Source organism: Perca flavescens, chromosome 15 (assembly GCF_004354835.1).
Source record: "Perca flavescens isolate YP-PL-M2 chromosome 15, PFLA_1.0, whole genome shotgun sequence".
Lineage (NCBI taxonomy): Eukaryota > Metazoa > Chordata > Actinopteri > Perciformes > Percidae > Perca > Perca flavescens.
The window spans coordinates 3,588,953-3,605,682 of NC_041345.1; the positions used below are offsets into that span (position 1 = coordinate 3,588,953).

Here is a 16,730-nt window from a genome sequence, read left to right on the forward strand (position 1 = left end):
GCCTCCGGTACCAGGGGCAACCCACGGTGTAGTTAAGAAAAATCGCTTTCAGATAAGACTAGATTTTATTGTCCACTTTAGTGGTATTTGTCTTTGGCTTCTCTGTAACATTAAAATGCAACCATGACACCACAATCATTACATTAAACATACAACACAGCAACACTAAACACCATTAAACATACAATAATTGTGTTAATTTGTTTTACCCTATTCACCTGCAGTCTCTACCCTTAACTAGCGTATTATGCTAATTACTCAAATTGCAACTTTTAGCGACCAAGCTTTATTTCATCCACGAGGCCTGAAGATGATATTTCAATCACACAAAAAAAGTTCATAGGAAACAACATTTCTGGGTCCAAGAAATTTCCAGTAGACTAATTGCTGAGGAATGGGAGCAGATTATGCGGTTCCATATTAAACTGTGTCTGTGTTAAATGTTTCCTTGTGTTGTTCAAAGAATCCCTTATGTAGTTCCCCTTGCTTTCTTCTTTTATTATGTTTGAATAAAGCCAGTTCAGCAAAAGACCATTATTATCTAGAACCTCTAATGGATAATATTAGTGGACTCTTTAATAGCCATCCACTGTAGACGTGAAGAGTTGAGCAGTGGGGCTGTGGGATGTGCCACAGAATAATACATTTGCCTCCTACCAGTATAAGCCACAAACTCCCACCTTGTTTATGTGGGTCAGTTTTCACAAAGTCTTTACAGTGTTATATTTTAAGAAAGACATTTTGTTCCTGCACTTAAGCATCGACAAAAAGGATTTTGCGTTGTGTGCGTGTGTGTTTATCTGGAGACCTTGTGTCATTAAAATGTTGTTTTCTCATCCAAATAATGAATGCAAATAAAATGCAGACAAAGTCGACACACAAATGTGCAGAAATAAAATGTCTGCACACTTGTGTTGGATGAGAGTTGCTGCGATAGGATGAACGAGCTGCTTGATTTAACTGGCTCCATCTCCCTTGACGATGGGAGGGTGGCCTAACAAACACGGGTCAAAGGTTGATTACTCTTCCTGTCAGTGTTTCACAGCAACACATTTGCATAAACCTGAAGCTCATCAGATCCACCTGATGTGGGTTTTCACAAGACCTTGCGCTGCTCCAACCTCGCCGGCCTGAGGCACGCAACGCTGCGTAACCTACCGTGAGTATGAAAACAAAACGAAATACACAAACAGTGAACAGCGTCTGAGCAACATCTCTTCAGCCTTGCATGATTAAAGATAGAACCAGTTTGCATGTGTGACCTCATGCTTCTGAAATTAGCTCTTGACTGCAATCTGCAATGAATAATGGAAAAAGAAAAATCTGTACCAAATTGTGATTTTGTAATTTGTATTTAAAGTGCAACTGTGGGCCTTCCAAGTCCCCCCCACCACCACCACCAACTGCAATCAGTCCAAATACCCATACAGTTACCTCAAGTGTTGCTCTAGTGCCTTAATAAACACCATGTGACAGTCTGCTGCACAGGCTTTGTCCCTCTGGCAGCAGCAGATGTCATCTGTTTGGAGTTGTGGCAGCGTGAGCAGAAATACATAGCATGGCTTTACAGGCAAAAACTACAACAGCAAAAGGAAGTTCAGGTAGTACAGCCTTCCACATGTCGTAAAGTATAAAAAATATTCCTGTGCCTGCTTATCATTCGGAAGAAAACTTTGAGAGATAAGATGACCTCAGCTGACCCTGTCGATCTGATCACTAGGGGTGTAACGATATATCGATTTGGATCAATATATATTGATTCAAGCCTCAAAGATCCAATACTATCGATACAAAGTCAAAATATCGATACATATCGTCATCTTTAAAATGCGCCTTTATTTTGAAATTCCCACTTTATATTCCTTTAATTATTGTTTGTTTTGAATTTAAATGTCTGGAAGAGATTAGTAATGAAATGGTCAAATCATATTTTAGTCGCTTTTTGTAAATATGATATGAAATGGCAGATTGGCAAATGTCCTCATACATAGGGCTGTGTTATGTAGCCAAAAACTTAAATTTACGAGTTTATGAAAAGTTTATTTTGGTTTACAATATAATGAACAAATCATCAAAATTCATGTGAATATGCAATGTCAAAAACACTATTATTAAACCGATCCATTTCACACGATATAACTCACACAATCAACGACCGAAAAAGGAATAGGCTAAAGCCCAAGGCTTATTTTTGCCTATCCTATACAATCCTGATATAGGCCATTTATATCTCGATAACGATGTATACCACGGTATAGCATGTTTTCTGGTAATTCAATAAATACATATTCTATATGAAGTAACCACAAGGTAAAGCCTATTTGTGAATAGTCCTGTGTGAATTAAATACTTTTAATTTCTCAATTATTAAAAACTGTAGTGCAAAATGAACATAACGTTTAAGGATCAGATACGGTAGACATTTTTATACCGTTTCAATGATATATATTGTCATATTGCCCAGCCCTAACTGTAAAGTAAATGAAGACCCAGATGGACCTATGAGAGTAAGGTTAGGATGTGTTTGATTTTGTTTGTGGACACACATCAGTCCTGGCTGATGGGAAGGGAATGGCAAAGGAAAGCTCGTACGAGAAGATAAAAAGGTGTGCACGCACGCGCACGCACACGCGCACACACACGCACACACACGCACACACACACACACACACACACACACACACACACACACACACACACACACACACACACACTGACACACACATGCCCCTTTGGACATCCATTAAAACTACTCTCCCTTCATTCTCTGCATCCGTTTCCCCCGCTTACCTGTGATGCCCTCTTCTACTTTTTATTTGACCTTATATTCCTCTGTGGACATCCACCACCTCCACATCTAACACCCCTGAGTTCTTCCCTGATAGGCAATCATTCCTTTAATTTACTGTCCTCTTTAAGGTGTGATTCTTCTTTAAGGTCACACAACATAAAGTAGATACTGGCTTCACTTGCCAGAACCAAAAGGGAAGTTTTGTAAAAATGTGCTCTTTCAATAAACTAGGGGTGGGGGGAAAAAATCGATACAGCATAGTATCGCGATATTTTTCGTGGCAATACTGTATCGATACAAAAACACCAAGTATCGATCTTTTATGATATATGTGTTGGTCAGTCTGTCTGCTTGACAATCCCATTTTGCACCAATAAAATTGAAGTGAGATGAACAAACAGAGAAATGTATCTTTTTAGATAAAACAGATGTTGACAAAAGTTTCCTTTGGGGAATATTGCAATAATAATATCGTATTGTGACATAAGTATCGTGATGATATCGTATCGTGACATAAGTATCATGATGACAGCGTATCGTGACATAAGTATTGTGATGATATCGTATCGTGACATAAGTATCGTGACGATATCGTATCGTGACATAAGTATCGTGATGAGATCGTATCGTGAGGCCTCTGGTGATTATCACCCCTACAATAAACACATACTGATCCATCAAGTAGAACCCAATCCCACTGATATCAGACATTTGCAGATCTTGTAATCTCATATGTTCCTTGTTTAACCTTTAATTACATTCTATATCGTCTTGCTGTGTTGTTAAATATTTTGTGATGGATATGTTTATTCGTAAAATTCCCTTTCCACTGTCTAACGTAACCTGTACTGTTTGAGTGGGTGAGCGAGTGCGTGCATTTATCAGGTCGGTACTCCCACCTTGGTCCTCTTGGCAGCTGCTGCTTCCTAGATCACCACAGCAACTAAATGCTGGGCCCTATTTACCCAGGATGCCATGCTGGCTAGGCGTGGTGGACCAATCAAACTGAGCATGCTCTTCCCTTCCAGTAGCTCATTACTGCCTCACTAAATCTTTACCCCCTTTGTGTTTCCCCTTTCACACTGTTGCTCTCATTTCCCTTTTCTCCCCGTGAACGGTGCAAAGCCAGATTACTCAGACCACTACAGAGTGGAACTTTACTGGACACAAAATCACTTTTCCACACCAACAGATGTTTTTAATTCGATCCCCTCGTCAGAACTTTTTTGCTACACTTTTATTTCCTCCACACAGCTCACAGCTGATCATTTCAAGTTTTAGGTTAGACCACGGCTCTGTCTGTTTGGACTCAAGCTAAATACAAATGTTAATGAAAGCACAGGAAAAGACAGCTTTCAGACCATTAAGTATTGGTCCCACAGTTCACTGAAGGGTGAAATACTTCACTTCTACTTCATGTTCAAGATAGAGAGCAGGTAGTTCTAAAAACATTTCTAGCTCTTTAGTGACAGCCCAAGCTTGTTGCCAATGTGACTTATCATGTCAAATCAAATCAAAAAGACTGGGTGCGACCTTTTGCTCACTCAGTAGAGCATACATGTAGGCATAGTCCTTCGCAGCAGCACGGGTTCAAATACGACCCAAGGCCATTTGCTACAAGTCATCCTCTCTCTCTCTCTCTCTCTCTCTCTCTCTCTCTCTCTCTCTCTCTCTCTCTCTCCCCATTTGCTGTCTCTCTGCCGCTGATCTAATAAAGGTAAAAGCCATATCTCAAAAGCCTGAAGGCTTGTGAGGATTGGTTCGAAGAGATTGTATATCGATGATATTAGGGATGATAGGGGGTTGATTTTTTCCTACGCTGATATTAAAGGAATTTTAACTAACTTACTGTCAGAGCTAAAATGTTATAAAAAATAATATCTAGAATCTGCGCCCTAATGTTCATTTAGAAATGTCCCACGATTTGAAAATATAACCCAAGCCAGGTTGAAAAACACATTGAAATTATTTGTGCACTGCATTCATTAATTAGTTTACAAAGTTATGAAATTGTGTGCACTTCTTCGACTATTTTGCACTCCAAACAATTCAAACACCTGTGTGTCTCATGGGCGCACAAAACCAAAACTCACATACTCGATCTCACTTCAGACTCCCATGGTAGTGTGTCTTGCACAGCAGGGTTTCCTTTGCTACTAATAATTTATCCCTCACAAGGATTAAAAAAACCTCATTCTTTACATTCCAGAGCAATCCCCCTCTCGCGCCGTCTCCACAAAAGCCCCAGTCGTTACAATAACCCCCTATTATCGACCTCATTTAACCTTGTACAGCCTCAGTATCCCTCTCCTGACTGTAACTCAGACTATTGTTCTGTTTTCATACACATTCATGTAATCTACTTTAACCTGTTCACACCTTCTTAATATGGAGTTCCCCTTTCTTAGAAAATAAGGTGATTTTGATAAACAAGAGGCAAAGAGATGGTCCCATTACATGCTCATTTTTATGTTCATACCTGTGTTTGGGGTTTCTACTAGAACATGTTTACAAGCTTTAATGTTCAAAAATCACTTTATTTTTCTCATACTGTCTGTCTGAATATACCTGTATTCACCCTCTGTCTGAAACGCCCTATTTTAGCGCCTGTCTCTATAAGCCCCCCTACTGAAAAAGCAAAGTCTGCTGTGATTGGTCAGCGTTTCTGGTTCTTCTGCATCTGTGCTCTCTGCGTCTCTGCACCACCATTGCAGCCGGGTAATGACTGTAAACTCACTGTAGCGGCACTTCCATACCTCTACCTATATACAGTATAGCTGTGACATCACAACTGTACAAAAGTCCTGACGGTTTCTGAATACGGGCTGTGTGCATTTCTCTGTGGATTGAGTGTTTTGATACTTTTACAGTATTTACTGTAGATAGCACCTCGACCTTTATAAAAAAAAAAGACATGGAAATCTCACTTTTTAAAATTAAGGCTGGGACAAAATATCGATAAGGCAATATATTGTTGTCTTCGTGCGATACAATAATCGATAAGCTGGCGCCAAATATCGATATTTTAATGAATAAAATAAGGTGCAAAGGTGCAAACACACGAACGATGAAAACTTGAACAGAAGTTAACTAGCTGAACAGGAAGATGTTTTCGACGGGACAGCAGTTTGAGGAAAATAACAGATGCCCCAGGCACATTTAAGAGGGAAGTCTGGACCCATAGTTGCTCTATAGTTGTGTCATTTTAATTTACAGACTGAAAAACTTGTGCTGCAGAAGTGTGCTGTTTTTTAACAGTTTGGACTTGAATAAAGAGAATAAAGAACAGTGAATAAAGAGAAAAAACCTGCACTTAACCTAAGGAGCTGCAGCAATGTGCAGTACAACAAAAATATGGTGTTTTTTGAAAATTAAACCACATAAACCTATTCTGTTTGTGTGCATAATGAGCATAATATGAGCACTTTAAACAATCTAAAGCACTGCTGTAAAACATTATCAGAAAATATGTTAACTAAGTGATTTCTAGTGTAGAAGCATAGCAGTAATTTATTTTTTTCCTGGTTTTAATGAATCTCAGTGTGGAACAAAATGTCTCATTTAGGCTCCACTGGCTTAAAAAGGTTTAAGGATTCCTAACTTCAACCACCGAAAACTGCTGAAACCAGACTCGTGTACAAAAACATACTTAGCTCCAAGGATCAAAATTACATCCATTTATTGTCAATGGTCCTCAACATTATGACTCCAGTTCAATGGAGTTCAACCCAAAGTCTAATCCACAAATTGCACTCCACATTGTTGCAAACTGTTGTTTCAATGTAAACTCTGTGCATGTGGATCAGACAGCTGTCAAACAATCCATGATTAAATTAACACGTATTCTCATTCATCTAATGCTCGTGATAATATTGGCAAAGATAACTAAAAGGAATTGTTAACACCAGCCGTTGCCCCTCCTCCTCTGCAGACTTGATTATGTATAGAGGAACTCACTGACCACTTCATGTTCCTACACACACTTTTTAAAGTTTTTTGCAGATTAAAGAAACCAAAAAACAGAACTTTCGGATTAGGAGCATGCTGCCATTAAAAAAGAAAAACTGTTAAAAAGGGAAGTTGGCTTGAAAACATGACTTTCAACCTTTTGGTGTCTTTGAAGCTGGATGTGACACATTTTTTCCACATTGGGGCTCAAGCTCTAACAATTTGCTTCGTAAAAAGAAGTCGTAAAACGCAACTGCACACAGTGAGAAATTCTAGCGCCATAGAAACCACTTCACACAATAAGAAATCCTGAGTGATAGCCAGCGAGCTGCTCTCTCATTAACTACTGCTATAAGTGGTGAGGTTCACCCGCAAACCCACACACAATCACACACTCACACAACTCCCTCGTCACAGTAGAATATGGTGACTGTATTAGTGCAAAGGTAATATAAAAATGGCGGCCTGCTTACTCATAAAGGCCTACAGCAGAGGACACAATCCAGAGCTACTTAAAACCAGAGGAACAAAGCTCTAAGTGTGTGTGTGTGTGTGTGTGTGTGTGTGTGTGTGTGTGTGTGTGTGTGTGTGTGTGTGTGTGAGGCAGAGCTCATTCACATTCCCAGACAGTGGAAGTAGCAAACAGTCAGCGTGATCTGGGAAGTGTTCTGGTCTGTGGGTAACCTGCAGTGTTTAACTGTCACCTCGAAGCTTCCGGACAATTACGATAAGACGCAAATTAAACACACTTAAGTAGAGGGCTGAAGAAGAGTAATACCTTAAATCCTCCAACAGCCGTTTTGATAAGATAAACAGACTTCGAAGCAATAAATCCTTCTAATAGTGATTAAGGTAAAACTAACAGTCACTTCATCAAAGTAAAGGAGAAGACAGACATTAAAGTATCAGGATCCACTTCTTTGTATTAACAGCACTTGGGGACTTTAAGCGACCTATTTATAGCTTTGAAGAAATCTTAAGTGTAAAGCAACATGTGACATCATTATTGAGTGAATGAAGAACTATGAAAAAGTAGCTATGTAGTTCATTGTTAAAGGGGTACTCCAATTTCGTATTGGTCTACCATTAAGTTGGAGGATTTACAAGAGACAGAATAAAAACAGATTGGTCAAACTCTATTAGCAGCAGAGATTGAGATATCTTCACTTAACAATAAAAAAGTGGGATCCTACAATTCCCATAATGCAACAAAACAACATCTTTCAAAAGACCCTAATGACTCCTAAATTCTCAAGTATTTCAGTTTGTGTAGCAGCTCAGTTTGGGACGTTATTTATGAAGAGAATTATATCCCAGCTATTTGAATTTTTTGCTCAATCTGAGGCATTTTTCAATTCACTCAATTGTGTCTGCGCCTCAGTATGCTCTTCCCAAAGTGTATGTCTAATCTTGTCTTTCCGTTCACTTTGTATGGAATCACGTCACGTCTAAAATTCACCTTGCATTCTGTCTGAACAGTGGTTTAGAGCCATAGAAGATATTGTAAAGGTTTATTTCTGATATGAGCTGAGGAAAACAACATATTTTTCTTTTCTTTTTCACTTCTTTTCTGTACATATGGCCATTTGCCACCGCTGAGTGACTAAACAGCTCAACTGCGTTAGTTACTGTAACGCTGTTGATCCAGCTGCCAGTTAGGCATCCATGAGCCTACGGACAGAAGGGCAGACAGCCACACTGAGCTGACTGGCCATATGTGTTTACCAGTCTGTGTGTGTGTGTGTGTGTGTGTGTGTGTTGGTGTGCTGGAATTCGGATGCCCCTGGTTTCCCTCCCTACCAGCACTAGGGCCTCTTGGGTGTGGAACAGGCATTGTTTTCAGCAGGCTGACAGAAGTGACATTAAGAGGAAATGAGGGGCAGGTGTGGTGGGGTCAAAATGTGGAGATTATGTCTGTTCTTATGGTTATTAGCGTATGTGTTTCATCATCTACGATAAAACATACAGCCTCCCTTTGTGCCAATCACTAACAAAAATGTCAAAAGCAACAATGTCGACTATGCAGGTGAGACGCTGCATTTTCACACCATCAGCACATGAACAAATGGGTGGATACCAAAATCTCCCTGACAGTCACAGGCAACAAGTCCTCCAAACCATATGGCGATATAGGTCAGTTATTCCTACTCTGCTAAGACAACCTTTTTTTTTGTTTAGTTTTTACACGTTTTATCATTCATTTGCAAATCAAGTCCAAAAACAAAATGCATTACATACAGCACAGTTCATCATTGGCTGACTCGGCTGCCGCCACACGCTCTTTTCCATTCAACAGTGGGTTTTTTGGTTAATGGAGATTCTATCTGTGGAGCTAGCTGTTGCCAGAACTAATGGGACAGGCCAGGTTATGCTTAAGGCTAGGAATGATGCACTCAATTTAGTGATGAACATGATTTGATTTTGTATGTGTACATACGTATGTTGTTGTTTGTTATGTATTTGTACATAACAAAGTTTTACTTATTTTGCTCATTTTTGCCCTCTGCTGTGTTTTGACTACAACTATTGCACAGAAAGAAGTGAATGCCTTTGAGAGGGGAATATGCTTCAGGAAGTAATGATGAACTGTGCTGTATGTAATGTATTTTGGACTTGATTTGCAAATGAACGAATAAAACGTCAAAAGTGGTCGCAGTTTTAATGTTGTGAAACAGTCACAGCTTGGCTATGTTAACGCAACAAAACTACGTTGTTAAGTTAAAAAAAAAAAACATTGTGGTTTGGGTTAAAATCAGATGGTACTTTACTTCCAGTCAGGGCACATCAGGGAGACGGGAGAGACGTCACTATAAACTAGGGATGCACCGAATCCAGATTTTTGGGGTTCGGACGAATATCGAATCCACTGGTTAAGATTCTGCCGAAGCCGAAACTGAATCCTCCTCCCATCCTCAGTCCATGAACACAGTAAACACATGAATGAAGTAAACAACGTCTGGTTAACACCAGTTCTTAGCTGTGACTGTCCTTCCTTTGCCGTACCTGAAGTTGCTGCATTCTGGCTGCTGTCTGGAGATTCCTTCATGCACAACTCGTATTCTTTCGGATGTTTCATACCAAATGTTGTAACAGCGGCCATGTTGTGTGTTGTTTAGGGTCCTCGCCACGTGAATACTTTCCAGGGCATGGACAGGACAGTTTAGGGATGTGGCCGGCCAGACGAGGCGAGAGGGGTGTGGTGGGAAGGCACCAGATAGGGGAACGAAAAGGGAAAATGGAGATAGCAGAAGGGAAAGATCATGGTGCCACATTCGAGTCAGGAAAACAGAAAACAGATATGGGGAGCTTTGCAGCTATAAATAACATCATGTCACCCACTGACATACTTGCAGATGAAATCCTAAGTGCGTTTCAGTACTTCTGATTCAGTTTCGGGATAGCGATGGCAGATGGCAGCTGAGATCACAGGCCGGAATAGACTGTCATCATCATCATCATCATCATGTGTTAGTGCATTTCCCCACCCTTTGTGAAATGACAGCCGTGTGTGAGGGACCACCTGAGTGAGTGTGTGAGGGTAGAGAGAAGATCCAACACACACACACACACACACACACACACACACACACACACACACACACACACACACACACAAAGAGGCAGAGAGGAAGCTGTTGTCATTCTTGACACCTTGAGCTTCCTCTCTTGATGCATGATAACCTCTCCTGTTTGTCTCTCACTCCACCTCTTTCTCCCGCCCCTTTCAGACCACAGCAACCAGCGGGGAAAACTTTGTTAGCCTAAGTCTTAACATTTAAAAGTGAAAGACTTGACATGCATCAAATGGTTTTATTGGCCGAAACACAGCTTGATTTCATAACAAAACTGTACTGCATCGCCTGATCCTTATCAAACACAACCCACAGCTTCGCCACCCACGTGAGCACACCAACTGCAATTTGTTTGAAGCCAAGAAAAATGGAATCAACCCAAAAAAATAAATAAATAAAAAAAGAAATGTCCGGTAAATTTACGGAAAGATATGAGAGTGGTTGCTCGTTGAAAGGCACAGTTTCTGAACACGGACTGTGTGCACTTTCTCTGTACGTTGAGTGTTTTTGATGCTTTCACAGTATTTCTAGAGCACCTCGTTCTGCTTTAAAATCAAAAACAGAGATATAAATCTCACTTTTTACAATATGGGACATTCAGTGTTTAAATTGCAAGTTGATGATGGCTGACTTTGGTAAGATCAATGGAATTTAACAGGGTACACAATACATTTATAAAAAACACATGGAAGTTAGAGTCTCTTGCGTGTTAAATTCAGCTTCTCAGCCCCATGTCCTGTGGGCTTGTGTTTGGCTTGTGTTTAGCTGAGCTGTACTCTACAGAGAGCATTCAGACAGGCTTTTGGAGTCTTTCCCTTTTCAAATCCCACAAAGCACATTTTTCAAATGCTTCTGACGCAGGGGTGAAATGAGAAAAGTCTGGTACGGGGGGGAAAAGAGGGGTATCGAGATAGATTGAGCGATTCAGAGAAAAAGAGAGAGAGAGAGAGAGATGTAGAGGACCAGGTCCCACGTGTTTCTCACGGAGAGGTGCTGGGCTGGTGTGGTAAACATTCTTTGGTTAATTAGAAGACTCTTTGAAATGTAATATGTTTATTCCCATGCATTAACTGCCTGTTGCCCTGAAGGTTATGTGCCAGCTGTATGGCAGCATAGCAGACACAGAAACATGGGAGTGTTGACCGTGGAATGGGAATCCACGGCTCAACTTCCCAGTCGGGAGTAAGAGAGTGGGACTATAACATCTGGTGTGGGTGGGAGCGAGAAACGGTTTAATGCAGTTTGAATGGTTGAACTATTTGTAGCTTGTGCTCGCTGTAGATGAAGAGAAGAGCCACACATGTAAGTGACAGAGAGCAAGAGGCAGTCAATAGACTGCATACAAACTAGGGGTCGACCACTACTGGTTTGTCAAGGCCAATACCGATAATGGAACCGATACGCATTTACTGTACAGTGAAAATGAAAATCTTTTAGTCAAAATTAACAATTTGGAAGGTTACAAACTTTAACCCAAAAGTTTGTTTAAATGCTTTAAGAATTATTTAATAAAACTGAAACTTTAACACTTTTTACAGTGCGTAGTTTCTGCCGCCCCCATGAGGAATTCTAAGTAATGACAACAAAACTGTTGGCGCGTCCACATGACACAAGCCATCTATGATCCAGACCGATTATAATTTTTTCCATAATCGAGCAGCCCTACGCGGAGTACTACACATGCAGGAGAGGGAGAGACATGGCAACAGTGAGTAGTAATCTACCTTTTGGTTCACTGGGCACAGCGGTAAAGCCAGACAATGTACCAGCAGCTTCAAAATAGCCGAACACACAAACACACTCGTGTTCTCATTTCCCCACAATAGAGAGGAGGTGTGGGGTCTATTCACTGCTTCTGATGTTCTCTGTCACTATACAGACCATTGTTCTTTAGCTTGGCTCAACAAACTTTAATCACATTCCAGTCATAAACTCATTAGCAATAATTGCTGTCGTCTTTAACTATCTAACCTATCATCATGCAGAAAAACATTCCTCTGGTTTCATTATCTTTTTATTTTCTGTTACAATGCTTGCACTTTCTCTGTGGTTCATCTCAGTAGGGCTGCAACTAACAATTATTTTAAATGTCGATGAATTAATCGATTCTTTTTTATCAATTAATCGATTAGTTGTTTGGTCTATAAAATGTCAGAAAATTGTGAAAAATGTCAATCCGTGTTTCCCCAAAAGCCCAAGATGACGTCCTTGAATATCTCAAAGATGTTGACATTTAAGAAGCTGCAATCAGAGAATTTCTACTTCTATAGTTGGCGATTCATTTTAATAGTTGAAAACTAATCAACGAATCTTTGCAGCTCTAGGTCTGAGTTCATCGCAGTTTTGAAAAGTTTCCAGATGAGGATCCAAATGAGAAATTCAGGATTTTGTCAAAAGCCCAAAGGTAATGAATCTCTCTTCCTTCATGTGTGAGCCAAGGCAGTATTTTACTACTGCATGGTGCCACATGCTATGATCCAGAGTGAGTGCCTGTGTGCAGCAGCAAAAAGATTTGTGCATGTATGTCATCAACTTGTTACATGAAATATATGATCTCCCCTGTTGGACAAAATTAAATGTTTTCCAAAAAAAATATATATATAATAATAATATATATATATATATATATATATATATATATACACACAGTGCTGGCATGGTTTTATTTCAGTTAGCCTAATAGCTGGTTTGATTTGCATTGAGAGATGATCTTATGGAAAGTAGCCCATGCTAATCTCTAGGTATGGTGAAGGGTATGTGATGATGTGGGAGGTATGGTGAATGGTATGTGATGATGTGGGGGGGCTATTTTAATTCCAAAGGCCAAGGGAACTTTATCAGGATGCATAGTGTCCTGGATCCATGAAATAACTGGCCTTTAAAAATAAACATCTGCCTGCCTCTATGGGAATTTAACATAGGGGTGTACTTACTTATGCTTCTTGTATTTTAAGAAAGAACATTTATTTATTTACGATACATTATTCATTCACAAAGAAAATTTGGTGTCGTTAAAAGGTCGTATTTTTTCTCTTTTTTTTTTAATTAAGGCTTTGAGATCAATTTCCAAAAGATGTTTTTTTATTCCTCTTTTTAGTCAAGTTTAGCATGGGTATGTAAACTTATGAGCAGCACTGTATATATATATATATATATATATATATATATATATATATATATATATATATATATATATATATAGAATGTGGAGGAAGTAGCAGAACTTCACTCTGGTTTTCCACTTTTTATTACATCTGCCTGGAAACAGCATCATGGACAATTCCCAGATCGCCTGCTGCTGTCACAGCCTATCATGTCCATCCATTCCCCATGCCTGTCATTGTCAACAAGGATTACTTGCTAAGGGTCCCATGGAAATATAATACATATTATCACTACTGCTGCTGAATGGTCAATGATAGATTTGACACACTTGGGTTGGGGCTAGGGATGTAGCGATGCATCGTGAATCAGGTAAAAATGGATATAAATGTATGAAGATTACAACAGGTTGAGAATTTCTAAAAGGCCTAGGGCATAATCTACTTTTGATTTCACTTATTTGAAGAGATAAAAAAAAATAATCTAATCATAAATCTTTTAGGACACGTCTGTTGTTTTGCACAGTTTATATAAATAAAGGAATACCTTTCAGTCATTTGTCTGGGAATTACTGGAATTATAGCCTGGCTACGCCCTCCTACGTACTTCCGCTGAATTTTCATTTTCCTTCAGTACTCTGTCTGGGTTTGCGGTATATTCTTGGGGTTTCTCCGGCCAAATATTTGGCAATCAGCGAACAGAGGGAGTGGCTGAGAATGATGACGTTGAGGATGTGCGCTAGAAAGATGAAAATATTTGCTGAGTTGTGTTGGTGGCCATGATGTTGTAGTCCTCCTCCCCACGGGGTTCGGGAAAAGTTTGATTTTCCAGCTCGCTAAGGCTAACGCTAGCGATGCTAATGCTAAATATAAGCCGATCTCCCCTCTTGTTGCACATGCGCATGACATACGTCACGACCAAACGTTAGCGATTGGTTCTGGCAGATCCAGAGTGGCTCTGACACAGAAACATGGGAGTGTTGACCGTGGAATGGGAATCCACGGCTCAACTTCCCAGTCGGGAGTAAGAGAGTGGGACTATAACATCTGAGTGGCTCTGGGCAGATCCAATAGTTTTAAACTTCAACAGAGTACCCGCCTTCAAGGAAGTTAACACTTGTCAATGGAGAGTGGCCAGACTCTCCGGACAAATGAAATGGACCAGAGTCTGGTAGGACCAGGCTAATGGACCAGAGTCTGGTAGGACCAGGCTAATGGACCAGAGTCTGGTAGGACCCGGCTAGTGTACCAGAGTCTGGTAGGACCAGGCTAGTGGACCAGAGTCTGGTAGGACCAGGCTAGTGTACCAGAGTCTGGTAGGGCCAGGCTAATGGACCAGAGTCTGGTAGGACCAGGCTAATGTACCAGAGTCTGGTAGGACCAGGCTAGTGGACCAAAGTCTGGTAGGACCAGGCTAATGTACCAGAGTCTGGTAGGACCAGGCTAATGGACCAGAGTCTGGTAGGACCAGACTAATGTACCAGAGTCTGGTAGGACCAGGCTAATGTACCAGAGTCTGGTAGGACCAGGCTAGTGGACCAAAGTCTGGTAGGACCAGGCTAATGTACCAGAGTCTGGTAGGACCAGGCTAATGGACCAGAGTCTGGTAGGACCAGACTAATGTACCAGAGTCTGGTAGGACCAGGCTAATGGACCAGAGTCTGGTAGGACCAGGCTAATGTACCAGAGTCTGGTAGGACCAGGCTAGTGGACCAAAGTCTGGTAGGACCAGGCTAATGTACCAGAGTCTGGTAGGACCAGGCTAATGGACCAGAGTCTGGTAGGACCAGGCTAATGTACCAGAGTCTGGTAGGACCAGGCTAGTGGACCAGAGTCTGGTAGGACCAGGCTAATGGACCAGAGTCTGGTAGGACCAGGCTAATGTACCAGAGTCTGGTAGGACCAGGCTAGTGGACCAGAGTCTGTTAGGACCAGGCTACTGGAATTGTTGGGTCTTTGTAAATTACAGTGTGGTCTAGACCTACTCTATCTGTAAAGTGTCTTGATATAACTCTTGTTATGATTTGATACTATAAATAAAATTGAATTGAAATTGCTCATTCTGTTAAATTCTTTTTGTTGAGAAAATCGTATGGTGAACTTAAAAGCATGAATCGTATGTGGCATCAGTACGATGTCATATCGTGTGAGTGTATTGTTATATCCTAAGTTGGGGCTGGGGTTATCCCCTAGATATAGATATTAAGTGGATATCTTGCACTATAAGTCCTACACATGCACAGCTTTGTTTATGCTACCAGAGTGCAAGTGCTGCTGAAAGCGTGCTTACCAAGAGTGTAAAATTAGCCCTGTGCTGTTGGGTGTTGCCTTTAGGCCAATGAAAGGAGAGAGAAAGCAGTTGCGGGAGATATGGCAGAAAGTATTTGGCAATGTAATCGATTGCAGATGGCAAGCCGTCGGGTGGCTCGTTTGGTCCACAGTGGTTCTTTGTGATGGGCTAGGCTGCAATAATCCAACAGGACAAGGCTGTTTTTCGGGTGTATGCCTGTGTGTTTATGCTGGCACCTCTAATATCACAGCGCTAAGCTCGGTAGCCCCACAGGAATCCAGACACACAAGGGGGAGCAGGGTTCCAGGCACAGAGGGGAAACTGTATCAGTGTGAGACTGTGTGGCTGTGTATGAGAATATAAAAATAATATACTAAATGGAAAAATGGATAAAAGGTTACGAGAGTGTTTATGACTAATACAAGAGTCAGACTAGGTCACCCCAGCAGCCATAGAAGAGGTGAAACAATGTAAACTAGAATTACCCTCCCTTGCGGTTGTATGTCTTCGCCAATCAGTCAAGTTGCAGTTTACATCCCATGTCTGTCCAGTAGAGCTGCAAAGATGAATCCATTAGTTGTCAACTATTATATTAATCGGCAACTATTTCGATAATCGATTAATCGGTCTGAGTCATGTTTTATGGAAAAAGTCAAAATTCTCTCATTCCAGTTTCTTAAATGTGAATATTTTCTTCACTCCTCTGTGACAGTAAACTGAATAGTTTTAAGTTGTGGACGTATGTTAGGACCGGCCAGCCAAAAACATAATGCCTCCGTCTACTGCTAGGCATAAAAAGTGATATGATTTGTACTCTTGGATAAGCGCCAGACTTTTGTGAATGTGTCAGTTAACAGATTAATAAATACACATATGTCATCGGTAGCTCATTAAACAGAGTGACGGTGTGGATGAAGCAGCCAGTCAGTGCGACACACAGCTGTGCAGCTAGCTGCTTTTGTCCATGGCCTGCAGTGGGTTGGAACAGTGTGGGTGTCAGTGGGGGGGGTGTGTGACAGCATCACTCA

At 40.8% G+C, this 16,730-nt stretch overlaps 1 protein-coding gene across 3 annotated transcripts in view; it reads right to left on the reverse strand.

Moving 5' to 3' along the window:
• LOC114568962 (myosin-10) overlaps positions 1-16,730 on the reverse strand; it is an 82,624-nt gene that overhangs the window by 42,278 nt on the left and 23,616 nt on the right. The gene's annotated exons all lie outside the window — the stretch shown is intronic.